This window comes from Limulus polyphemus, unplaced genomic scaffold, assembly GCF_000517525.1.
Source record: "Limulus polyphemus unplaced genomic scaffold, Limulus_polyphemus-2.1.2 Scaffold2569, whole genome shotgun sequence".
In the NCBI taxonomy this organism is placed as follows: Eukaryota; Metazoa; Arthropoda; class Merostomata; order Xiphosura; family Limulidae; genus Limulus; species Limulus polyphemus.
Window position 1 is genome coordinate 103,649 of NW_013668179.1, and position 27,366 is coordinate 131,014.

General features: G+C 36.3%; 1 protein-coding gene across 1 annotated transcript in view; it reads right to left on the reverse strand.

The window, feature by feature from the left end:
• Positions 1-27,366, reverse strand: part of LOC106467326 — an 87,948-nt gene that overhangs the window by 22,614 nt on the left and 37,968 nt on the right. The gene's annotated exons all lie outside the window — the stretch shown is intronic.

The following is a 27,366-nucleotide window of genomic DNA, read 5'->3' on the forward strand; positions in this document are numbered from 1 at the left end:
AATATACCAGAAAAAAGCTAAGCCATTACAGGTAAACTTCTCATAAAGTGGGAAATATACCAGAAAAAAGCTAAGCCATTACAGGTAAACTTCTCATAAAGTGGGAAATTTACAAGAAAAAACTAAGCCATTACAGAAAACTTCTCATAAAGTGGGAACTGTACTAGACAACAGTTGAGCCATTACAGGTAAACTTCTCATAAAGTGGGAAATATACCAGAAAAAAGCTAAGCCATTACAGGTAAACTTTTCATAAAGTAGGAAATTTACAAGAAAAACTAAGCCATTACAGAAAACTTTTCATAAAGTAGGAAATTTACAAGAAAAAACTAAGCCATTACAGAAAACTTCTCATAAAGTGGGAAACATACTATAAAACACTTAAACCATTATATAAAAATTTCTTGTAAAAATGGAAGTGTATCAAAAAAGTGTTAAGCCAATATACAAAAATTAAAAGTTTATTATTTTCACTACAAACATAGACATTTAGTTGTATATGTAGAAATATTTTTCCCAGTAGTGAAACTAAGTTCTTTTTAACCCGCTGTCCTACTTACAAACACAATCCTTATTGGTTTTAGGCACACTAAATTTTAAGACTTCAAGAGCATTTAGCTTCTTCCACATTTAGAAAAAAAAATGAATGAAGCTTACTGTTAAATTTAAGAATAACATTAAACAAAGTTATTCTTAAATGTAACAAGGTAACTGCATAGTGTTTTTAGTATGATACACAAAAACATTCACTAAGTTAACTTTAAGTGCTGTAAGATCAAAACTACCAACATGTGCACATAATTACAAAGAAATTGGTTTATAATACAAACCAATTTTTCAAACTAACTCAATGACTATATACTAAAGTACCCGAAAACTGTTAACTAGACATATATTCATATTCCACTGTAAACCACAAAAGTTAACATTTCCTTAAATTGAAAATGTATTTCCAATAATACTTATCTTCCTCTCACACTACAGCTATTACTCAACTACTAGGGTTTCTTCCTTTACCCAACTAAGCATTAGTCTGATTTTTACTCACTTGCTCCAGTCATTTATTTCCCACTTAATTGCCCTTTGTGATATGTCTTGTGACACTCTTTACCTACATCAATGCACCCTCTATCTTGATACTGTATATAAGCACCTTCTTCCAATAATATTATCACTTTTTTGAAACTGACCCAATCTACAGTTTCTAACACTGGCTCTTAGTGGGGAGGAAGGGCAGGAGAGTAAGAGGAGGTAAGCATAATTGGAAATAAAATTTTGATTTAAGAAAATTTTAACTTCCAAAACATAGATACCTAGCCAAAATCTCACATTGTTAAGGTGGAGGGGCTAGTGAGGGCATTATCTATACAGAAAGCATCTGCATAGATCATTGTTGTGTCAATAAAAGATTGGCACCCTAATGGGGAAACCACACTACATCCAGAATAGGTATACTCTTCACCCAGAACCTAAATCATACACTTCGAGTGGAATTTGACATGATTTATCATTACAATTGGCCATGCCCCAACCAGATAGTCAAGGTTCCACTGCTCAGAGTTGGAATTATAGGGCCATGGTTCCTAAATCCCATGTTGGTGACTAGAGCATTTGGATCCCAACCGGTAGCTATAGAGTGATGTGTTCCGAGCCACCAGAATCATGATGAAATGGAAAGCAACACCGAAATGGACAAACCCTCTCCTCAGCCTGAAAAAGTCTGAAAGGCAACACCCTAAACTCAGTATGATAGGATCCTGTATGTCATACTCAATCTGAGGAAACAGAACTCATCCAGTCTGGATTTATGAACACTCACTCACCAACCGTGTGGGCAAGGTAAATTCTACTTGCCCCTGGAATCATGGGGAGAACTTGGAACAAACTGTGCTCAATCAAGCATCCAGGATGGGACCACTTTGTATTCAAAATTACGAGGAGACTTTGGACCCTCTTTCATTAACAATGTACTGAACCAATAAAGATCAAAAAGAATGGCCACACTCAACCCAACCAAATAGCGAAGCAGGAAATCTGAACTGGTATTACGAAGAGGGTTGCACATATGCTGGTGCCTCTCTTACCGAAAGTTGGGAAGAAAACATCCAGGGATCTGAGTAGGAGGGCCTCCAATTTTCCCTCTTTGCAAAGAGTGGAGTAATTCACTCTAACACTCTGGAGGAAAAGCCTCTGTCCACCACCCATGCAACTGGAAACAGGGTGTGGTAAGGACTCGCTAGCTCCACTAGTAGAAAACGAGGGGGATAACATGCACTGGGGAGTCCTGAGGAACAGTGCTCTGAAAACAGTGCAATAGGTGAACTAAGTTCCCTAAAAAACAACCCTGATTTATTCAGGAAGGATCCCCTTATGTTTTACTCATGACAGTTCACAAGTAGCAGTCCAGAACACGGTACAGTAATACCACCCAGTCAGCCTCTAGGTGGTCTTACGGAACACCGAATTTCTTCAAAGCCTGTTGCAACCTGGATAAAATATACTAAATTAGTGGTTACTAGTGTGGGATCCTGTGAAAATGAGGTAAAGGACCCTTAAAAGTAAAAAAAAGAGACAAGTGTAGCAGTGAAAATTCTCACCCCTCTGTATAATCTAGTGGAAATAGTTTAGATAGTTACAGAGGGTAGGCAAAAACCCTCAGATGAAGATACTGCTAGATCATTCAAATAATGTGAGATAAAAGTATTGGGGGAGGTCCACATTTCAGTCTGCATATTGTCCTCTAGCGAGCAATTCAGTTGGGTCTCTAAGGACACAGAAATGTGACAAATCTGATTATATGAGACTCACCTTCAAAGAAAGCCCAGAATAAGTGATATGAATCAATTTCTTACCTACCTCTTCAACAAAACCCGGCTACAGAATGATCCCAATGAATAAAAAGTTGTTGCCTAGCATCTCTAAAGACATTAGTGTGGGCAACAAAATCTTCAAGACCCTCACTGAACATAACAATAATCGAAATCTGATCATCACAGAAGCAAGAAATAGTGATAAGATCAATCAGGGAAAAGGATTTATCCACTTCCCTGTCTAACAGTGTCTTAGGTAAGAAGAACTGGTCTGAGGACAAAGGTAGAATAATAAAGCCTCCTGTGGAGAAATGGAGCAAACCACTCAGACCAGCAATGTCTGTAGGTCAGCAGCAAGAAAAATAAACCTTCAGAAAATGGTGATACATGGCATATGAGAATAAGGTCACAAAGAGGTGTTGAGAAAAGGCATATTTTGTCATGAGTATTGATTAGGAGTCAATAAGTCCGTCTTATACAGAATCATGGAAATAAAAACTCTTTCCAAAGAGCCAGCTTAAAACATGAGTTATGGTTGGCACATCTCATTGAAGTGGGTTCAACCTCCTCTCAATATGCCATTGCTGATATACGTGTCATTTCCATTGATAAATGTTCATCTCAGACTAAGCAAAGACTGAGACATATACATAGCAACCTTAGAAATTAAACTCCGATGCCGTGTGAAAGATTGCATAACCTCCATGCCTGAAGCTTGAGCTTCTGCATAGGCGAGTGTGCTATGTCAGGTTATAGTTACCTCCACAGAGGTGGCCAAAGAAGTGGAAGAGGTGGACGTTCCTGAAGGTACCACAGAAGCAGAAAACAAAGTGTAGCTGTCAATCCAATACTAACAACAGAACCCAACAACAGGTTGGAACAAATCATAGTAAGTACTTTGGGTAATATATGAATTGGAGGGAAGTCCTAAAGTTGTAATCCCATCCTGTCCTGATGGAATGCATCTATTGCCAAAGCCCAAAGGTGAGGTACTGGAGATCATATTGTATACCAATGAGTGGCCAACCCTCCAATCACCAGTGTCGAAAAATGAGAGCCAATCCAACAGAACCTTGCAATGCAGCATCTATTCTGTTGGGAGAGTCTGTTTGGGTTGAGACAAATGATCTGCTACTGCAGCCATCACCCAAGGAACATGGCCAGCTAGCAGGGTGATATGATAGGAGTAGAGCTGAGAAAAGAGGTCCACGGTTCAAAAACAAGGAGCCCTGGACCAAGTGCCTCCACAATGGGAAATGCAAGATACCACCATGGAATTATCAGAGTGAAACCTGACAATTTCCCCTTTATAAGCCCAGACCTTAAGGTATTGCCTTTTGAAGAGCAAGAAGGACTAAAACATTATGTAGGGAAGCCTTGTTGTACATGCAGAGACCCTGGAATTCCTGACTGTTAGTATATGCACCCCATCCCTGAAGCAAGGCATTCATGAAGAGATGAAACTCTGGATGATGTGGTGGCAGAGGAACCCATATCTTAGTTATATCCCAACTAAACAACCTCTCAAGATCAAAGAATGATCCTGTCTAATGCAACTGGGGAATCCAGTGAATCAATGTTCATGATCCCTTTGTCACATACAGACCATTGAAAGGATCTCTTGTGCTCTCACCTCAAAGGCATGAGGAATTCAAGCAATGTCCACTTTCCCCAAAAAGGAAGAACCACTCATCCAATGGGAAAAGGAGAGGTGAGTAAGAGTTGGGCTTCCTGTTCCAGATGGAAGGCAGCTGAGCCCAACTGAGAGATGTGATAAAAAAAAACATACTGATGACATACTGAATTGGAGCAAGAATAAATGTCTCATATCTGAGAATGAGGCCTGCCTTGGTTGTTTCGGAAAGTAGAATACGGGTATGATGTTCTGACAATTGACGAGATGGTACCAACAGAAACAAGGGAATGTTGTGTGCACATGGCTAGGGTTTGGAGGTGAGGAAGAAAAAACTCTTACGATTTGGCAGAATACATGTGATGTTGATGTTAGTCTGAGAATAGAAACCCTGAACTGCAGTACCCACAAAAAATGCCAACTCAGATTGATGAATGAGTAACTTGTGAACCTTGGAAAATCTAAGCATTGATACAGACAAGAAAGATCGATGACTGGACACCAATCTTCTGTCTTCTTAGACCAAATAACAAGAATAAAACTCCAGATGAACTAGTACAACTCTCTCACTACCTCCAGACCAACCAACCTCTGATAGCCCTAGAAGTAAGTTCCAAATCTCGAGGATCTGTGTGAGATGGAAACCCTACATATTAGGTGGATAATAGTGGTAAAGATGTGAACTGGATGACTGATCCTGACTCAAGGACTTGTAGCACTCATGGATCCATGATTAAGGTAACCACATGGCCAGAAATTCTCAGAGCTAAGCCCTCACAGACTCTGAAGGCCTTCAATAATCATTGATTCTGCTGGTAGCGATCCAACCAAGCACCAGAACCCTCCAATAGGGGTAGAACTATGACCCCCTGTAGGAGCCAATGAAATTTGAGACACCAACAACAACAGGGATGAATATAGAAGCTGAAAATCGAACCAATGTGCATGTTAACAATGGTTCCAGCTCGTCATCAATGAATTTGGTGATCCTGAGAGTCTTCCAACAAAGTTTAGCCTATGGAAAATAAAATGTTGGATTTTAGAGTTGTAAGTCTGTAGAACCCCTAATTTTGAGGAGCGGATGTATTATTTGAGAATATGCTTCCACCTGATGGTAGTAGGCTAAATCATGAAGCTCCAACAACTGTGTTAGGCAAGGCATAATTGTCCCTTCACATAACTGAGAAGTAAACCTCCCTTCATGAATCAGAATGTCCATCGATAGAGAGAAAACTAAATATTCGCTCCCGCTCCTTTCAGCCATCAAGTAAGGTGCAGACTTAAAAAACAACTGGGGAAAGACCCAAACATCACACTCTCGATGAACCAACTGAAGAAAACAAATCAAAGGCAGCTTATCACCAGTGGCCTCCTTTTTTCATTTCTAGTAAGTGTTGATTCAAACAACATTTACTCAGGTAAGTTTATTTTGTTAGAGCAAAGCAACAGTGGCCTATCTGTTGTGTCCACTATAGGGAATCAAACCCCAGGTTCAAGCATTATAAGTTTGCAAACTTACCACTGTCCCACAGGGGGACTGAGAAACCAACAGACTAAAAGAAGGCATAGGAAAAAACATCTAAGTTCTCTACAGAATGTTCATTGTTGCCCTCAATCTCAACTGTAGTCTCAGAGCCCTCCAGAGTAACACCACCAAACCACATATATGTCTCCATCTAACTATGAATAAGATCACTGACAATCTCAACTGAGAGTGACTCCCCCCTCCCAATTGTTGTGCAATGCCAGATATCAGAGGTGGGATAGGAGAGACCTGATTTGCCTCTGTGCCAGAAATAAGAACCTGGGAATTCATACCCCAATTTGGTTTGCAAATATAGAGAGGATATCCAAACTATCATAGCACTGGAATCTCAACAGTGACGCTTTGTCGAGAAAATGTGATAATGTTATCGGAAGAAGACATTTATATACAGTACCAAGATAGAGGATGTACTGACATAGGTGGAAAGTGTCACGAGACAGATATTGTCAAGGGCAATTAAGTGGAGAATAAAAGACTGGAACACAGAGAAGGGCAAATGAAGAAACCCTAGTATTCGAGTAATAGCTGTAGTGTGATAGAGTTATGTATGTTTTGGAATAAGGGCTAACATACTAAGTATATCATAAGTTGGCTTAAAATGTACAAGGCATTTTTCAAGACAGACTGATGACAGTTGGTGCAAGCTTTGATCACTGTGTCATGTTAATGGATTCCAGGAGAGTATGAACGACATGTATCTACATTTACAGTACAATAAATGTTTTTGCATGTTGTACTGAAAAACACTATAATACCTTAATGTATATCACAAAAATACAACCTTCCAGGTCTATATTCTTAACAGTATATTTCTTTTACTTGTAAGTATTGGTGTTACTTGAAATGAGTGACCCATTGGGTTTCAAGTATAACCATCCCTTATTTTGGACTACTGACCAAAGAGAAGGCAGCCAGTCAGCATCTCTGTTTTCCATATGGGCTTTGAAGCAAATAACAGAGCTGATTGAGACTCTTATAATGTCCTCAAAGCTGAGAGGTTATAAATTTCCTTCATTGAAAATGTATTTCTGATAGGTACTTACCTCCTCTCATATTAATAGCTATTCTCGTTCAGTGCTGCATTCTATATGCAATTGTTTATGCATGCCACAAGCCTTTTAACTCCCCTCACTTGGAATTGACTGATTCCAATGCATCTCTCATGCAAATCATCATGCAACAACCCCCACCAATAAGAGTGCAACATACTTTCTTGACATATGTGACTCCTTCTATTCAATTATACTGAATTATTACTTCGAGTTTTGGCAGAAAATGGAAGCACCAGTTTTCAGTGGGGAGGAAGAGTGTTGAATGTGAGAGGATGGAATTACCAATTGGAAACACATTTTCCGAACAGGAAAATTATAAATTCCGATGCAGTAATTCCCTCCTCTCACAAGAGCCCTTCAAAAGCAACCATAGGAAACCCCTGGAAATGAGAGAGTCAGACCTGAAGATCTAATGAGGGAAAATGCACCACTTCTGAACCAGGTATACTCTTTGCCCATACATGAAATGCATATTATTTATGGGCAGAATGGTAGAGGAGCACATCCAAGCACATATGACATGGAAGTCAATCCCACCTTATAAATATTGGTAAACAATGAATGTGCCCCTAGATATAGTGGCTAGGGCACGACGGGCCATATTGCTATGTCAACTACATCCAAAACCCTCACTGCTGGGAATCGACATCCACATGGGAGTATGATGAGAATCATACTGTCTTCACCTAAAGTTCGAGAGCTCAGAGGGAATTGTTAACCATTCTGATACCAAAACATGGCACATGGTATCAAAAGGATAACTATATGAGAAAACTCAACTCCCATAACAGGGAATTGAACCAGAACCATCCTAAAGCTGGAACATTGTCAGATAACATATATTGAAGGATGGCAAAGGAAAAGACCTAGAGCAGTCCACCTTCCTCATCTGTGACCCACAATACAAAGAGTTTGATCGAGGGAGAAATATAGACAATCATAAACTTGTGTGAGGACTTATGTTGATTGGTTTACTCTAGATCCAACATCAGGCCATGGGGGATTGACATCTACATGGTGGTATGATGAGGGCTTCCAATCTCAGGGGTGAACTGCATTTTTGATGGCTCACCTCCAGTGGTTCTGTAAAAGGTATTAAGAGGCCATGTCATCCAGTAAGATGATGACTCGACTCCAGTGGTTGTGTCAATGGTGTTAGAAGCGACATCATCCAGTAAGGTGACGGCTCAACTCTGGCTGTTATATAAATGTTATCAGGAGACCACATCATCCAGCAAGATGATGGCTCAACTCCTCTGGAGGCCATGTCTCATCTACACCAGCAGAACACCACTGCCCTACTCTCAACTGAATAGTTCTAGCACTTTCTTTGTGGAACTCATTCAGGAGGGTGACTCCATGGTCAACCACCCCAGTGGCTTGGAACTGGAAAGTGTTAAGGACTCCCACACTCCACTAGAAGAAAGGAGGGTGAATACATGAGGGAAGAGTCTAAAGAAACATCATCACCATCACTAGAGACAGTGCAATAGGTGACCACAAAGCCCTATTTTGTAAAGCAGACTATACCAATTTATTCAATCAAGGCCTGGCAATGATGAGCAGCTATCCCCTTCTGCTTTACCCATGCAGTCCATGGGTGGTACAGTCTGGAACAGGCATATTTAAGTCGCAAAAACATTGTGAGAATATTCACCTTCAAGCAATCTTGTGGAACACCCCATCTCACCAGTGAGCATTGTGAAGCCATGGAAGAGAGGACAATAAAGATAAAAAGGATAAAGATGGGAAATGAAAGGAAGGGAATAGGGAAAAGGAATTACCTCCCTAGCCACTGATATCTTGAGTAAGAAGGAAAGATCTGGATAAAAATGAAGAGAGGGAGTATGAAAAATGTACAAGAAATATCTTGGGAAACAAACCGAACCTCCAACACACACAGGCATGGAGGAAAAGGAATTATGTTTGAAGGGAAGGTGAAACATGGAACTCGGGGAAAGTGATGTAAATGAAAGTAAATTGAGGGAATAAAAGATCACAATTATATCCCAGGTCGGATTGGTAGACAGTTAGGGAGGACAACTAATCTGGAAGGAATGCATGAACTTAATAAGGATAGGTGAGGTAAAACCTCCACGGTATTGGGTAAAAAACCCGAATGTATGGGACAAGGCTGCCGGATAACCAAAGCTTTTATGTAAAACCTTGTCAAATGCTTTCTCAAAATCCAGATGCACCACATCTACACATTTAACCTCATCTACATAAGCAGTAACCTTTTCAAAGAATGTCAAAAGATTTGTAGGCAAGATTTTCCCTTAGTGAAACCATGTTGACTATCTAAACTTTGTTAAATGACATTGCAAAACATCTTTTAACAGACTTTCTGAAACATTTCCCACAACTGATGTAAGACTAATGGGTCTAAAATTACTGGGACATTTTTTATCACCTTAATTGGAGTGAAGAAACCAGGATGTGATGATGGTAAGAAGGAGAGAAGGAATAAAAGGCCAATCGAATCACAATCCAAACCCAATGGGTAAAGGAGGAAGGGAAAAAAATCACAGACAAAGAAGCAAAGTAAGGGGAGGAAACGTGGGAAATGGATTTAATGGAAAGAAGCATTGAAAACAATGAAGCAGCCCACAATATGTACTGGACATAGAAGGTCATCTGGATCACTCTGAGAAGAAATGTGGAAGACTGTAAGAAATTAAAAAGTTAAAAGAAATATATAACATAAGCCACCAAAATGTAGGTTAATAAAATAGACCTACAAGAAAAAAACAAACAAATTGAGCCAAAACAGTCAAGAAAACCAAAGTAGTGCTGGCCAGGAAAGATCAATCAGAAAGACCTGAACCGGAGTGACATGGACACCTCAAAATTTTTTGTGAAGAATACTGATGGAATGAGAAAAAAACTAATATAAACCTGTCTGAACTTAACGGCAGCCAGCGCAAGCAGATGATGAATCAGAGAACAAAAACAAAAGAGGTAACTAACTGGGAAGTGATAAAAGATAAAAAAATTCATATGGAAGAGTACTCCACAGAAGGCAGAGCCACCAAAAATTAGGAGGATTGAGAGGTCACTCCTTAGGAGAAAGTTTTGGGGCTAGAAATGAATACAAAGCACCTGGAACATGACCATCCAGGAGACACATGTCTAGTGTGTGGGTAAAACAAAAAGAAATCCACTGTTTACTTCAAAGGGAATAAATAAGAAGAAGTGTTCCCTTGACTAGTGATATATGCCAACACTATCAAAAAGTCGATATGACACAGAACCAGTCAAATCAGACTAAAGCACCTTGGACTGGCAGAAGTGTATGGGTGTGAATGGAACAAGACCTTTCAACTGGAGACCATTATTCTGAAGCCTCCTACTGATAGAACCACACCCCCACCTTTGGAGATGGGCATCAGAGAAGAGAAACAATCCAGAAGAGGGGGAGGAAGCAGTAAACTCGACGTCATGGGGTATATATTGAACTATCAACACATATATACGAAGAGGTAAGGATGAACATTAAAGAAAAAGCAAAGTATAGGCTTGGATAACAAAAAACACCTTTGAATGCATTTGAGAAGAATGGATAATCCCGATGGAGGGGGTATTTAAAAATACACTCCCCAAAGAGACTAGAATGTGAGGTATGTAACAGGAAAAACTTATCCAACTACTTGAGCCAACTTTGGAAGGAGTAGAAGAACATGTTAGAACTACCCCCGGTTGAAAGGAGCTAACCAAAGCAAGACATCCAATGATTGGTGTTGGTAAAATCCCCCACATGTGGAAATCGGGTAAAAACCCAGACTGTCCCACAAAAGACATATGGAACCAAAACAAGTCCAATGGTCAAAGCATGAAACTGGTACCTAATCATGTGGTGAAAAAATTGAAGATAAGAATGTGTACTATGGGCATTCTTAGTCCTGCAGAAACAGCCTACCCAAATGTGATCAAACACGACATATTAAAAAAAGGATGACCCAAGAAGTGAGTGAGGTGGGACCGATCGATCCAGAATCCAAATCAGCATCGAGCAAACAAGACAAATTAAGAAAACCCGTAGGTAATACAGGTAAAGGATGGGCAGGTGCTGAAGGTAGAAAATAGACAAAGATGATAATATCTCAGAATGAAACAAAAAAGCAACTAAGAAAATTGAATATAGCATCACAGATACCCCATGTGATGCTGAATGTACACAAGTAGCCCCAATAAACAGGTGGAGAAAAAGAACTGAGTGTAAGACCCTGTGGTAAATAAACAGCAGTGTCCCACCCTAGCTGATCCTAAAAGCAAATAAGCCTAGTGTGAAGGAAACAAACTGAAGATGACAAACACCTCAATATGGAGGGAAGGAGGAGGAGGTATCCCATTAAAATCCATAAATACAAGTGAAACACTGAAGAAAAGAGATGGAAGGTAAACATCAACTGTAGGAGTGTTGATACAGTAAAAGAAGCTAAAAAACAAAAAACTAGGTCATCTGAAAATGGATTCAGCCATTATCTCTCTCAATACGGGGTTGGTCAAGTTGATCGACCACGTAACCTTTTTATACTCGTTTAAAGTCTTTATAGATTTAATACTTACAACTCTTAATATAATGTGCATATCTTCACAAAATTTTCAGTTAACATTAAAAATCTTTCATATACAAAAAATAATATTTTTAGGGAAGTATTTTTAATAAAATAAAATAAAGATCTGTCCATGAATATGTTGAGTATTTGTTTTGACTAGTCCGTGTGCAAAGTAATTTTCATATTAAAATTAAAAATACTTTTCCTCATCTTAAATTTCCTTTTTTGTAATCCCTAAAACCTCCTAAATGCATTTCAAACTTTTTTCAGTAAAACATTATAGTTTATCTGTTATTTTCTCTACCTTATCTCAAAACGAAATTGGTCAATTCAACCAACTTCGTAACCACCAAAACAAATCGAAATAAAGCTAAATTACCCCTTTTTTGCTTTCTAGAATGACTTCAAATTGTAACATGAAACTACATTCGTTTATCCTAAGTAGTTCAAAGTTCATAACAGTATACATCCATTTATAATTAAATTTTATTGTTTTATTGTCCTTTCAACTGTGTCTAACTACTATCCACACCATTACAAGTTGTAAATCACTCAAGGAACATGCAGCTTATGTTATGCTATCAAATTACATTACCCACGAACTACTACAAGCTGCTTGTGTGTATGCCTTGTGAAACATTTTAATTATATTATTATTATTACTTATTTTACCTAATCTACTCTTAAATAACTTAAAAAGATCCGTATTTTTAGATTTAGGTGCTCTTATAATAATAAATAAAGAGTAAGTATGAAAAACAAGAAATAAAGTACTCACCCAATCTTCTTTTTTCTTGCTCTCAGGTTTTCGAAGAGAGTTAACCCTAATTTTTTATACAACAGATAGTAATGCAATTAATAATTTTTATTTAATTGAATAATACACCAAAGTATATAGATTAATAACATGCAACTCTCAAAATATTTCTGGCTTTCTAACTGTGCGACAAGAGGTGTTACAAGTTTATCCAAGCTTGTCATTAACTTTCCCACAGGAACGAATCTTGTACTGTGAATGAAACTGACGATATTCTTGTTCAGAACACAACGTTATACAATACTAAATCTGAAACACGAAAACCTTGACTTCTATTCATTATAGGTAACTGATAATGAAACATAAGAGAGAACTATCAACGAATTGTGAAATAGAGGATGTGACAGGTAGGTGTGGCACGAGGAGTCTGATTTTCTATTCAATAGCCCTGTAACCAAACAAAGTTGAAGGCTATAAAAATTATGGTTTGTCTGAGCAATAATGATGTTATAGAAAGAAATTTATTTATAATTTTATACTTTTATACTTTTTCGAGGGGTGGTGGATAAAATATGGATGATAACATGCTAAGAGAAAATGTGTCACGTGGATTATTAGCTAAGATTTTATGCTATTCTAATTGTTATAACATCAAGAAAAAGTAGTTTAATAAAATTTTGAATGTAAGACACTAAAACCTTGTGTCATCACTGTAAAGGGTACCCAGGGTGATAAGGGTTATGGGAGGAAGGTGAGCAATACTGGGAGCAGGTAGGGTGGACCCTGGCTTACAGAGGCTCTCACAAACGAAATTAATGGTTATAAGTATAAATTATAAATCAAACGAAATTAATGGTTATAAGTATAAATTATAAATCAAATGAAATCAATGGTAAGATGTATAAATTGTAAAGAAAGACGAAAATGAAATAGTCATTACAGTGGAAATGTTAAGAAATTGTGTTGTAAAATAAACATGTAGGTAATGTAATGAGTTGAAGAAAAGGTATTTAACCTAATCATCGATTAACCCATAAATAGAACCATGGGTAAACCAAAAATAACAGACACTTATTAGCCTAATCAAAAAAGATATTTAACCTAATGATCAATTAACCCAGAAGTATAACTACAGGTAAACCAAAAATAAACACTTGTGAAGCCAAATTGAACAATACAAGACAAAGAGCTAAAATAAAAACTTAACTGAACAACAAGTAGGTACAATATTGGGAGAAGTTTGTGTGGATCCCGGCTCAAGGTTTCTACACAAATGAAGTGAATCGTAAGAGAGATATGAGAAAAATAATAATTAAAATGAAATAGACTTGATTGTATAAAATTAAGGAAGTGTGTAGTAACAATAACATATGTATGAGATGTGATGTATGGAAGAAAAAACAATACAGCTAAACTAATGATTGATATACCAGTAAGATGAATAATGGGTAATCCTATAAGATATAATTTTCCTAATCTGAAAATGTATTTCCAAGCATAATTACCTCTTCTGACACTTATAGTTTTTTCTCAATCTCCATCTTCCATTGTTTTTTGCCATCTAAACATTGTGTTCGCTTGCTCCAGTCTTTTATACCACACTCGACTGCCCTCAGCAATATCTAATTTGTAAAACTTTACACCAGCCCTCACACACCCTCTATGCAGGTACTGAATTTAAGCACTGTATGCAGACAATATAATCAATTTTTCGAGACTTATCCCATCCCCGTCACAAACACCGGCTCTTAGTGGGGAGAAAGGGAGGGAGAGTGTCAGCGGAGGTAAGCATGTTTGGAAATACATTTTCAGATTAGGAAAATGATAACTTCCAAAACATACATACCTCCATTTCCACTTATAGCTATATTTCCACATTGAGAAGGTGGAGGGGCTAGTGAGAGCATAGTTCATACAGAAAGCATCCGAATAGAACAAAGGTGTACCATGAGAAGTGATACCCAAGTGGAAAAAAACTACACTACATCCAGAACAAATATACTCTTCACCCAGAACTACTGAAAAGTGAGAAGGATGGAATAATACACAAGTAAGTATGATGGGCCAGCCCCAACCATGCAACCGAGGTTCCATGACTCAGGGCTGGATTTAAGGGGTCATAGTACCCATATCCCACATTGGTGGCCAGGGCAGTTGGACTGGAACTATATATATAACTTAGTGATAGGATCCCCTCCTGCAGCCATGGAATGATACGAATCACATTACCAAATTTACGAAAGAAAGAAAGCAATACCAAAGTGGACAATCCTTCTTATCAACCTGAACAATTCCAAAAGGCAACACACCAGGCTCGGATTGACGGGATCATATTTGCCATACCCCACCCAAGGTCTAGAACTCATTTGGTCTGGAATTATGAACAGTCATCTTCGCTCCCCAACCAAGTAGGCAAGGAGAATTCCACTTATGGAATTATGGAGAGGATGTGGACACCAAGGACCTAAGATGGGATCACGACACATGTGGATTTACGAGGAGATAGTGGACCCCTGTATGAACAACCTAAAACTCGACAGCATTCATAAGAGGGTCCAAGCCCCCACCCCCACCCCACAAGATAGCTAAGCATCAAATCTGGACTGGTTTTATGAGTACGCTCCTGTGTGTTGGTCCTACTCCTCCTGACATCTAGGAAAAACTTCCAGGAACCCGGGTAGGAGGGTTCCCAACTTTGCCCTCTTCTCTGAGTGTGGAGAAAACTCAACACTCCAAAGGAAAATTCTCTGTCCACAACCCCAGCGCTTGGAAACTGGATGTGGTAAAGACTCCCTAGCTCCACCAGTATAATTTGGGGGGGGTACATGTGCGTGGTGGGGAATCCCGAGGAACAGGTCTCTGGAGACAGTGCAACAGGTGAATCACATTCCCCAAGTTTTAAAAGCAAACTGATCTCGAATGATTCAGTCTGAAGATCAGCAGGGACTGGCAAAATCCACTTTAGCTTTAGTCATGATAGTCCATAAGTAGTGATCCACTGGAGTTGTATTGTGAGATAATACTACCATCAAGAATTGCGTCCAGATGGTCTTATGAAACACCTAATCTCGACAGCGCCTATTGCAACCATGAACCAACATAAAGGTTGCTAGTGCAGAATTGAAAAATAAAAGCACACCTGACTGGGCAAAACTTGTCACAGAGTGGGATCCAAAAGAAATAAAGAGAGACCCAAGAAGAAAAAGAAACAAAACCATAAATCAGGTAAGAAAGTTATTCTCCTCCTTGTTAAAATCTAGCAGAGGCAGTTAACACAGCCACAGGGGGAAAGCAAAATCCCATGGAAGAGGAAACTGCTAAATCATGAAGGTAATGAGATAAGAAAGTGTCGGGAGAAGTCCACATACTGGCACGCAAAATATTTCCCAGAGAACAGCTCAGAGGAGCAACCAATGACATTGATAAATGCCAAATCTGGTGAGATGTGACATGGAGCATAATTCAATCTTCAATAGATAACCCCAAATAGGCTATATGAATCAACTTCTGAAGCCCCCTGGTTAATGTAATAGGTGATAAATCCCTGGACACCGCAGGATCCCAATGAATAAAAAGTCAGTTCCTAGGGCCCCGGAACAGTTCCATATGAGCCGCATAACATCTAAGTGCTCTGACTGGACACAACAAACGATCCTGGTCTGATTGACTGTAAAGATGAGAAACATGAATATGAATAGGAAAAAATTATTGATTCCCATCTCTGGCAGTGAGAGCATTTGGTAGAAACGATCTGTCTGGATAAAGCGAAACATAGGTGGAATGATAGTCCTCTGAACATGGATGGCAAATAAATCAGAATGGTGGCGTCCAGATGCTAACAACAATTTAAAATATACCTTGAGGGAAAAGTTATACAATGAACAGTAGGCCATAGGTTCAAAAGGATGACGCATACAAAACAACTCTAAAATCCTAATAAGGCAATTCAAAAGGTTATTTGGGTCAAAGAATATGAAAGGATCAGAAGAGATGAATAGCACAGGAGAGTCAAAAACCTTCCTATACTTAGAATATCGAAAGATAGCAGCTGATGATGCTTTTATATAATGCAATGGTAGAAGAAGCTAAACCTCTCTCAAAAATCCACACAAAAAATGTGAGACTATGGAGACTTTTGGATGAAGTGGGTTGAAGGCTCTCCAAAGACACCACTGATGATATGTAGTCCATTTCCATTGATAGATTGCCATAGGCTTGAAGCTTGAATCATCCAACAACCAGGTGTTCAATGTTGGACCGAGGTTGTCTCAACAAAAATGGGTAAAGAGGTAGTGGTATTGGTGGACATTGCTGGAGCAACTGAATACCCTCCAACAAGGCATCTCGATTCAGTACCATAGAGGTAACAAGGAAGTCATCAAATTGATGAGGAGAGCTTTAATATGCTTCAGACAAAAGGTGAAGAAAAGTATAGCAATAAAGTAGTATGAGTGAAACAAATCCGTAAAAATTGAGATCTGATAAGAGTGATCCAACCACTGAGTGTCAAATATATGTCATCCTGCCGATGATAAGCCAAGGCACGTTGTTCTGATAAACAAGGGAGGTAAGGCATAGTGATACCCTCTCATAATTGCATTACAAACCTCCCTGCATGCACAGCAATATCAGGGGAAGGAAGAAGAACTAAGTAATCCCCCTGAGATCTATCTGACAAAAAAGCAGGAATAGACTCAAAAGCAAGAGGGTTAATCCCTAAAACTTCACAAACTCACGTAATTAACTGCAGAAAAGGGGCAGAAGGTGGCTGATCAGATGAACCCTCAGTATAGACAGCCCTAGTGAAAGAAGGAGCAAGAAACAGACTAAATTCTCCCCAGTATATGTAGTTTCATGATGAAAAGCCAACTCTGAACCCCCCCTGGCTCCATGAAGGACTCCATCTTGCCCCGAATAAGGTCAACGACAGCCTCCACTGAGATTGGACCCCCCCCATTCATCTGATGACTACCACCCAACAACAAAGGAGGAATGGATGAGGTTCAGGTAGCCCCCATGCCAGAAACCATTACCCATTACTTGGGAATTCATACTCGCAATTTTTTTTAACTGAAGAAGAAAACCTACAAAATACCATTTCAAAATTTTACAAATGTGAACCACAAATCCTGGCTCCTAGTGCTCATGCTCTGTCGAGAAAAAGTGATTATATTGTCTACATACAGTACCTGCATAGAGGGCAGGTGTAAAGTTTTGAAAATTAAATATTGCCGAGGGCAGTCGAGTTGGGTATAAAAGACTGGGGCAAGGGAACACAATGTTTAGATGGCAAAGAACAATGGAAGATCGAGAAATAGCTATAAGTGGCAGTGGAAGTATGTATGTTTTGGAATAACAAAGACCATGGTAAGCCTAAGCAAATGGTATACGAGAAAAGATACAACTAAGACTATTTGCTAACTTGAACTTGACTATGAGTATTAACCAATCTAATGAAAATAATGTTATGGTACCCAAATAACTACAGATAACAATATGAACAATAAAATTATTAAAAATTCATAACAATAGAATGTCGTATCTGTGTTGGCAGAAACAAATAAAAAGTTTTTGTAACGAAGTAATAAGTTCCATAACCAGGTAGAAATATAACACACAATTCCACTTTGGAATAACTTAAGAAGTTACAAATATCACTATTTTATAATACAGTGTAAACTTGTTGAGAGAAATTAATACAAAGATACAGAAAAATATTAAAATAAAATACTGGAAGAAAGCACAAACTAAATTTTATAACACAAGTACTGCAAAACAAGAAGTGAATAGAGGGAGTCACATGCATCAAGAGAGTATGTCACGCTCTCATTGGTGGAAGGTTGTCGCATGAGGATTTGCATGAAAGACCCATTGGAATCAGTCAATTCAAATTGAGTGGGAGATTAAAAGTTGGTTTCATGTGTAAAAAAAATTGCAATATAGAGGGCAGCACAGAACAAGAATAGCTATTTATGTGATAGAATGTAATGTACTATATCGGAATTTAAGATATTACTTGTTAGATGAAGAAATAACTCCTATTACACCTTTTTAAAGGTAACGAACTTAAGAGTAACTTCACTGATAGTAGTATCATGTGAATGTTAAAAGGCAATAAATTTATGAGTAAATTCACTGACAGCAGTATCATGTGAACATCAAAACATCCATCTTCAAAGTCTGGTAAGTTTCTGTGGCTAAGAAACCATGAATTATTACATGTTTCAACTACTTAGATGAGTTTCTTCACACAAACACAAACTACATATTTTTAAGTCTGTAGTAAAAGTAAAAACGTTTTCATTCTAAAGATGTCAACATTAAAAATAAGTACTTGAGAGTAAGGACCATGAGCCTTTAATGTCATGGGTGTCTCAGCATGTGTTGACCAAGACACTATCAGAGATGTTTTGTTTCATCAGCCACTGGCCCTGTCAACAAAATGAAACAACTATCTTCCCTAACATTTAAATATACTACAGAGTAAGACTTGGATTACTTCCTTCAATTTCTCAGGTAGGTAACTATCTGGAATAGTTTGACTAGAGGACAGGTGATTCATTGGTTGATGTTGAGTCTTGGCAATACTGCAGTCAACTCAAACAAAAATTTGAAATAGTATATCAACTTAGTGACTAGTAAATAGTTGCACTGCCATTCAATCTAGTAGAGAACCAAGTTATCAGGCTCAGTTCAAGGTTGAATAGAGAAGAGGAACTGAAATAATGGACTTATGTGGACAATCTGTAATGACCACAAGGAAGGTATATCCCACAGCTGAGGATTATGAGGATATTCTCGTGAATAAGCTTACAATGACAAGTGAATGTTAGAAACATATACTTTAAATCTACATATTTACTTGTGATGGTTGTTTGAAGAAACAGGTAGGCAACCCAAAAATAATCCACACATTTGTATAACAATTGTGAAACATTGTTGATTTTGATTAAACTAGATAAGATATTAGCAGATCTGTTATCCTGAGTTGTGTCAGTAGTGAAACACTGTTAGTTTGCACTAGACTAAGTGGACTACTAACAGATCTTTTGTTACAAGGAGTTGCTGTGTGAGTAATGAAACATTATTGGTTTAGACTAGACTAGGTGGACTATTAGCAGGTCTTTTGTTATCCTGAGTTGATCAATTTCAGCTAGACAGGAATACACATCAAAAAAGATTTACCAGCAATATATCCAGCATCATATTTGACAACTTCCAACAAGTTCTACATTGTTCAGTCCAATCCAAAGGATAACAATGTTTGGTAACACAAAGAGAATCTCATGCTGGTTAGGAGGCGGTTAATCCAGTTAATAAGCTCTATTTGCCATTAACCCACTGTGTATCCCAATTAATTAAAAGTTTTATTTCTGCACTTGTTATGTTAACTGTAGTTGAAATTTACAGCAGAATTCATTTTAACTAATTACACATCTGAATATGATTGAATTTAATTTTTTCTGTACGAAATGGGTAAATGTGGCCAACCTGGGAAGAGTAAAACTATACATACTGGTAGCATGTGGTGGGTTTTTAAGTAGGTCATGCAGGAAGAATCTATTCAAGTGACATACTTCAAAAAAAGTTAAAAAAAACATATTGAATAGATTTACTCACCCTTTTTGTTGATGAAATTCAAATGATGATCTTTCTTTACAAATTCTTCTTCAACAACATCACAAAAGCTCTCTGGCTTTTCAGCTTGTGAACTAACTTTTTTTCAATTGACATAATTGCAGTGTTGTATTTCTTACACAAGTCTTTATTCTTGTCAGGGCTGAAAATGTTCTTTCCACAAATGAAGTGTTACATGGGACAGTAAAATATAAGCCACAGAGTTTGTGTACTTCAGCCATGACATCACTTCAGTCAGTTGCATGCATGTATACAAGCAGCTCTGCAACACTTTTTTTTTACAAAATCTTGTGATGAATACGTTTACAGCCAGCTCATTAAGAAGGCATACAGCATCAATGAAGTGTCCATATGTTTTATTTACGAAAGTTAAATGCTTCTACTGGAAAGACATATCTATAATGACAGAATTTACTGAAGTTTAATAGCTCCAGGAACTTAAGTTTTTCCAGTGATGAAAATTTGCAATACTGTTGTTTTTTAATACTTTTCTTTTGAGTAACTGCTGCAGTTTTGCCCATTTTTCTTAGCAGAATTACAGTGGATACCTCGTTTATTGAATAGACTTTCTTGTAATCGATTATTATTTTTTTGTATTACCTTAGTTGTCTTTTTCATTTCATTTACACAACATCTGATGTATAAAGCAGAAGATTAAAGAATGCTTCTGTATGTCAAAATACATTACATAAAACTTCAAGCAGAATCCAGAATTTAGGACCATCAAAGCTGCAATGGAAGCCTCTGGCTGATATAATTTTATTCTTATCCCATGCTAATGGAACCACATAGTTCAATAAGTGAATAACAGTACTCTTTAACTGTGTTCAGAAGACACACTGTATAGCTCCATGGTGTTGGTGCAGTCCTAGTATATTGTTTCTGTGAAATATCACCTAGTGCCTTTGTCTGCTTATATGATGTAGAAAAGAAAGATGCAAGTCCATTTAATGTTGAAAAATATATTTTACATTCTTTTATACTTGTGCACGATTGCAAAAGGACTAGATTTAAGATGTGTGAATAGCAATGAATGAAAATTACACATGGAAACCTAGCCTTAACTTTGGCTTACAAATCATTTAGCTCACCAGTCATCAATGCTGCACTGGCATATGTCTGTCTGTGCCACTAGTTTGTGTGCAAAGTCCATCTCCTAACACAAGTAAATGTGTGCTCTGATAACAAATTTTGCTGAACAATCTGCACGAACATCTCTGAAGCTGATAAATCCCACTCTGCCACACTGTCTGTAGTCACATATTTCCACACTGTTGACAGTTGGGAATCATTGGATACATCATCATCCAGAAGCACTGCAAAAAACTTGGCTTCATTATTTTCTTTCTTAATTTCCACCAGTATTACAGTCTTGACTGTCTCAATCAGGTCATTCTGAATTCTATTAAACATGCCTAAAAAGCACTACACCTTTCTCATCATACATACTAAGCAGATGTATCAGTTCAACATAATTCCCACAGTCCACTGGACTTTCACCTTCCGAGTGTCCATGAAATGCTAGTTCTTGGCTATCCAAGCAGTTACTATATCAATAAGTTTGTCTAGCACATCCTACTTTTTTGTACTCTTTCATTGTGCAGTACAATAGACACACATCTTTTTTATCAAGTTGTAGTTCTATGCAAGTTTTTCCAAACATTTTCAGATAAAGCCAGCAACTAATGTGCTTCTGAAGACCCATATGCAAATTATTTAAATTACTGTAACCTTTGGAAACTCACACATTTTTCTCACTTGCAAATAAGATGCATGGCTAACAAAACAACTTCTTTTGTTTTGGACACCTTGTTAGTCACTTTGTTTTCATTTAAGAACTCTCCTGAAAATGCATAACATAATTATCTCTTTATTCAGGCAGTGCAGGAGTTGGTCATCCACTCCTAGCAATTTCATTATTCTCTTGCAAGCCTCTTAGAGTGAAAGATAGATTTAGAAACTTTTCAATAATGCACTCTAATTGATCACACATAGTAGATGCTCAGAAAAATTCTAAGAATAAAAAATCAATACGTGCATCACTAAAACAGGCAAAACACCCTCAAGCTAAGATGCGCAGAAGGGGAACTTTCAATATTTTTTATATTTTTCATTACAAATTAAACTATATAAATGTTATTTCAATTATTATTTTTATTTAAATTTTAATATGCTGGTGTGCACCAGAAACCTAAAAGTTGGTCACTAATCTTCACAGTGTCAACCCTTTCCACACGGGTTATGAGTTAAAGGCCATGTCATCTCGTTTGTTGACCCACATTCAAAATTTTATTCAACTACTATTTCATGAATTTATGTCAATAAGTTAGGTATCAAACTGTAGATTATAATTCATATTTTAGTATTATACCATACACAATTTCTTAATTTAAAAGTAAATATTAAAAAAACACAATTAAACATCAATGTGTCACGTGGTATGTTGAATGCAGCACTGGTTCAAATTAGATGTTTGTGATGTCAAAATACTAAGTATGTAGTTTCATACGAGTTAGGAACTCAAATTACCAATATTGACAAGCTAGAATATAAAATAAGAGCCTCATATCTTTTCAATTTGCTAAGTATTGCTCATGTAATAAATCAAACACAGTAGCACCCCACCCACTTCTTTCCAATTTTGGAAATGCTCCTTTATATACACTTACTTCTGTATATGACATTAATAACAATCAAAAGCACAGAATGTCCCCCTAGTCGCTTTCTTAGCCATTTTAAAGTCGTGGGACACCATTTTTCTTTCTTTTCAACCAAAATTTCAAGAAGGTAGGTTGATTTGAGTCTGCTCAAAATTTCATTTTTTTTTTTTTACTGAAATACAGCTTAGTTACTAGGCTTGATAAATTATAGTGGAATTCTATGGTATTGATATAGTAATTTATGATTTTTTTGGTTATCCAACTGTGTATGTATAAACCTAAAAAAAATTATTTCGTTTCATATCCTCCATGTGTGAAATTTTAAAAGGCTTAGCAACCTACGTCAAGTAGCAACCAAGTACAAAGGTCGTAACTAGAAGAGATAATTGTTCGCTTTACTTCTTTATTTACTGTTCTATGTTTTAAGAAAAATAAGTTTAAGAACTTACTGCTAAATAGTAATAATCTATATACATATATAATGTATAATAATTGAAATGTAATTGCATTTTACAAAATACTAGACTACTAAAACGCAGCCAAGACAGGTCACTTTGTAAAGACTAAAGGTCAGTTTTATATTATTGGATATGGTAACATGAGTGCACTTGCACCGCATCATTGTAACTTTTGTATTGTTAGCCACGCATGGCTGAAAGGTCGATATAATAAAAATAATAACTATATATAAATGTATAATGTTATGAGATTTAAGCTATTTAATCTAAATATTTATGTTTTTGTATCATAATTTGTTGTCATTCTAGAATGAAAGAGGCATAATTTATACTTATTTCCTAATTTTTTATGTTGGTTACAAGATCAATCAAATCTACTGAAACCTGTACAGAGATTCATTACTGAAAATAACAGATAAAATACAAAATTATTTTCTTAAGAAACATTTGATAACTATCTGGACATTATAAAGATTTCACATGTGAAATTTGAAAATTTTCTGATGCATAAAAGTATTTTTAATCTTAAAATGAAAATTACTTTGCATGTTGGACAGGCAACATGCAAAAAAAAAGGCATAAGAAAAACATTGCATTACAAACCTTAAGACTTAATAAAAAAATTTGATATTTTGTTTATGAATGCATTGTAATGTTTACTGATAATCTGCTAAATTTCGTGAACATACACTTACTAATTAAAAAGTTATAGCATGAAAACTTTAACAAGCACAACATGGTTATGAGGCCAGTCCCAGGGACTGAGTCCATCCTGAAAGAATAAATGGGAAAACTATATAGGTCCCTTTCATTCCTGCACCCTGTAACTATACTATGGTTGCTATGATGGTGTGTATATCACTACACCAAAAATAAAAAATTAAATAAGAAATCACACAACCAATGAAGCCTGTGACATCAATGCCACTGATGTTTAACTTCTGTGTGCATACTAGCTATCATGCTATTTCAACACAGCATGACCTAAGCTGTATTACTTGTGCATGGAATACTTTTGAAAGTGCCAGATTAGGACTGCAAAGGTTACATAGCAAGAGATGAGAATACTGCTGCAAAAAAAGTAAGCATAATAAATGAATAAAAAAAAAAACTATAATATGACACATTTTATTGTATAGTGTTATTCTTAGTTTTCTGTCTGGTCATGCAGTTCTTGACTTGCATTTCCTGACTGCATGCCATTAGAATATATTATCACTCTGAATTTAATATGTGTATCTTAACAAAACTTGACAAGCTTTTAGTAAACGTTACAAGTCTGTTTTATAATCAAAAGCCGATTCTTTAACAAGGTGTTTCTATTAAAGCTTTTTCTGTTAAAATACAAGGACTTTAATGAATCTGTCTAGTGAAAGGTGATTTTCATGCTAATAATAAAACTACTTTTCTGTTGGATATAAAAACTGTTGTAAGTGTAAGTGTTATTATTTAGTTTATTTTGTGACTTAATATTTAATGATTGTGTAGTTTTTAAAACAGAAGTGTTGAAGATGGATTGTTTTAAAAGTGTTAGTTGTGACAGATTTTGTTATATAACTCTGTACGAATCATAGGTGGTGTTTGAAATTATATTGTCGTCTAGGCTTTACTAATATTGTTGACATCACATTACTCGAATCTTCAGTATTTTTCTTGTTACCTTAACTGAGTATTGTTAAATCAGTGCTGTTCACATACCTTACAGAAAGTTCAAGGCTTCAGTGATCAACATATAAATATATGCAACCAAGCGAGTGCAAGAAGTGAAGTCAAGTGCAGCTCAGTCAGAAAATTAGTTAGCAACAGAAAACATGAAGTTAGCTAGTGTGTGAGATGTTTCACAGTTTAATAGAGATAAAGAAAATAATTTGTCTTGTCAAAGGGTTTTCTAAAGTAATTGAACCCATCTGTGTGGACTTTGATGAAAAGGAGACAATTATTTAAAGTTCAGGATACAACTGTGGTAACCCACAAGGTAGTGTAAGTGAATTATTCACTGATACTATTGTGATAAGAGCAGTAAAAAATAGTTTGTCTTGTCAATTGGATTCTAAAGTAATAGAATCAGACTAAGTGGACTTTTGACAAGAAAAGAGAAATATTTACAGTTTGAGATACAACTGTCAAAGTATGTACAAAAAATGTTTTATTTTAAAACAAATGGATTATGTGCTGTCCAGTTATTGTTCAAATTTATCGCCAACAAGTCACAGACATCTATTGTAGAAGAATCCTCAGTCTACATACACATAAAACCCTGACATTTTAATTTTAAGTTTTTCATATTTGTATAACCTCTAGAACCTCCTAAATGAATATCAAAAGTTTTTTGGTTCACTTTATAATTGTTATTTTCTCAACCCTAACATAACTGTAGCAAAATCATCTATGTACAGTTAAATGAAAGGTTGAAATATATGAAGTACAATGGATAATACCATTTTTCTTCTTTTTTCAAAGCATCATTTTGTTGCCAGATCTTCAGATTAATTGTCTTTACAATTTCAGTTGTTAATATTTTCATACATGTTTTCTATGCATTTTATTGTTATATTGACTGGTCTTTGTACCCACTATGTCCATGAAAAGCAATAAATCAAAGGACAGCCCATTTGTACTCATATGCTGTAGTTCAGTAACCCTCCTTATTTCTCACTATGTTGGTTGTCCAGAAAATAATTCATGTAGTTTTCAAACCAGCCTTTTAGAAAACAAAAAATACATCATACGCTACAAAAGAATGTCCTTAAAATACTTTAATTTATATGGCTCTATACATAAGCAGTAAACAGGTTAGTATTATTCCTTTAGACATACAGATAGGATTACAAAATTCACATATGAAGAAACTACAGCAGACTATCCAGTGTCCCAGAAAATCAAATAAGTGTAATAATCCTCATATAGATGATAGAAGGCTCTTTCTATTGCTTATAAACATGTCTATCAGCCTTGTAATGGCTATTAGCAAAGACATGGAGTGGAAAGGCTTCTCTGGTAGGTTTGACAAATTTATTGATATCTTGGCATATCAGAAGGTTGGAGGTTCAAATTCTACATTTTTACTTGTAACTATGTACAGTTTATGTTTCTAATTTCTTGAAAACTCTGAAAGCCATATTAGGAAAGATATAAAACCTAAAATGGAGAATTACGAGCTAGATGCATCACTTCACACAAAGAAATGATGATTGAGAGTTTTCTTAATTATTTCCTTTAGAAATTAAGAATTTAAAACTTAGATAATATAAAAATTTGAATTATAAACTACATTTAAGTGCCAAGTTTACTGAAATACATTGATTATAAGGCTGTTTCTAATTACATTCTGAATGAAATACACACTTTAACATAAAAAGAAACCCCAGTCTAGGTGGTCCAGTTAAAACATGGAGAGATGATTTAAATCTTTTCATTTTATTTATATTATCAAATTATCAATATATTATATTATTTCATCAAAATGTTATAAAATGTGCACTCCTGCATTAACATTTCCACTACATGCTCAGTCAAATCGACTGAGTTTGTGGCCTCAACCTGATCTTTATATTATCCATATTATAACTTCTAGTATGTTTTATATATATCTTCGCAAAACTTTGCAAGCTTTCAGTAGGCATTAAGAGTATTTTGTAGACAAATAAAATCTGAATTTTTAATGAGGTATTTACATTAAAAATTTCTCCATGAGTACATGAAATCAAAGTGTTGATTGCTTTGAGTGCAAAGTGATTTTCATGTTAGATTAAAAATACTTTTCTTCATCTGAAAATTGTTAAATTTCATTTGTGTAATCTCTAAAACTTCCTAAATAAATTTCAAACGTTTTTCTATCAGTAAAACTTTATATTTTATCTGTTATTTTCTCTAACCTAACACTATATGAGGTAGACTAATTTGAACAACCTTGTGACCACCATAAAAAAGTACAAAATAAATCTAACTTCCCCTTTTCTTCTTCCTAGAATGACCTCACACTGTAACAGAAAACTACATTTGTTTATCCTAAATAGGTTAAAACTGGTAACAGTATACATATGTTTCTACTTAAATTTTATTGCTTTATTGCCATTCTAACCATGTCTAAGTAATCATCCTGCCATACAAGTTGTAAGTCATTTGGCAAACATCTAGCTCAGATTACCTTGTTGAATCACATAGCACAAGGGTTACTCAGAAACTGCTCTCCAGCATACCTCATGAACAAGTTTTATCATTCTTATTCTTTATTTTACCTAATGTAACCTTAT